This window comes from Haplochromis burtoni, unplaced genomic scaffold, assembly GCF_018398535.1.
Source record: "Haplochromis burtoni strain Fernald_Lab_line unplaced genomic scaffold, NCSU_Asbu1 Contig_8, whole genome shotgun sequence".
Classification (NCBI taxonomy): Eukaryota; Metazoa; Chordata; class Actinopteri; order Cichliformes; family Cichlidae; genus Haplochromis; species Haplochromis burtoni.
This window is the reverse complement of record NW_024582369.1, coordinates 336037-337615: the sequence shown is the minus strand read 5'-3', so window position 1 is coordinate 337615 and position 1579 is coordinate 336037.

Genomic DNA, 1579 nt, shown 5'->3' with positions numbered 1-1579 from the left:
AGAGAGAGAAATGAGAGGGAGGGCAGAGGGTGAGGGCAAAAGAGAAAGTATATTTTCCTGTGTTTTGTTTTTTGCTTTCCTTTCCTTAACAAAGAGGAAGTAGAAGAGGTGATTCCAGCTTGGTGACCAGCTTCCAGAGTCTGACTGAATTAAATCCACTTCCTTCCACAGGGAGCTGCGGCAGCTGGTCTGGTCACAACTCAGAGGAATGAAATGGTTCGGGTCAGGCTGGCTTTGGCAGTGAGTGAAGGAAGCAGACACCAAAAGGAACTTTCCACTAGGGTGCGTCAGTCAGAGACAGGCGTCCTCCCCCTGTCAGTCCATCCTCACACACCGTCCCCAGAGCATCATCAAGCTGCTTCACTGAAGCCATGCAAAAATGCCCCCTTCCCCCCTTAAATATGCATATCTCTCACGCTCAATATCTCTCACGCTTTATATCCAAATACCACTTCTGACTAGAGACTGGAAGACATGAATGAAACCCTTTCATTCCACGTCTCACCACAAACAGTCCTAAGTTTACATGACAATCAAAGTTGATGGTTTCCTGGATGTCTGGTATTTGAGCTTCAGTAATTATTAGACAGAAAATTACTTATAAAACTTAATATAATTAACTCTTGCCATATATTAAGTCTAAATGTGTATGTGAACATAAAAGTCAAAAAAGGCAAGTGAGACATAAAGTTAGATATGCAAAACATGCGTACATGCAGTGTTCCCTGGCTCAGCATCATAGCTAACACTAGAACTCCTACTTTCAATTATGAATAATACAAAGGACCTTATGAAATCTATATGCACAGAGATGAGACCGCCCATCAGCGATTCATCTACTCACATCACCCTCTGGCATGGACAGTGCAGTCGCTCTGCAGCTTAATGCACAACTGTCACCCCAGTATTTTTACATTTACAGTAATCACACTAATAGATGTACAACCTTCTCAAATGATCTCAGAAGAATGCACACAAAGCATAAATCAATATAAACATCATATTTGGTGTTTCATACACAGTTTTGGAGGATTTCATGGACATGACATTGAGTTAACCACATCAAAGTGAGGTGAAAAGACATATTCATGCTTAATATCATGAAACGGTAACCCAGCTGTGCATTAATCCTGCCACCTGCCACATTCTGGCGTCATCCTGCATTTCAGCTGCTGCAGCCTACAGTGTCACCAGCGTACAGTGCAGCCCTCCGCTCTGCACTCCAGGGGTAGATAATCACAGGAAGACAGCAAAATGCTGATTGGATTTTATTTTGAGATTCAATTTAGCTTATATCCATAGTGTTGTGACTCACTGGCAAGAACAACAACACTGATTTAAATGTTTTCGATAAAGCAGAAGTACAAGTACTGCACTGTGTAAAGAGAAATGAAAGAAGGGTAGGAGTCGAGGTATGTTATAATCATTCCTTATTTATTAGGGGTGGGGGAAAAAAATCGATACTGTGTAGTATCGTGATATTTTGTTTGCTAATAATGTATCGATACAGGGACAGCAGAAATCGATATTTTGTTACAAACATTTTTTCGTGGACTGGAACTGACTTCAGAGCATGTTG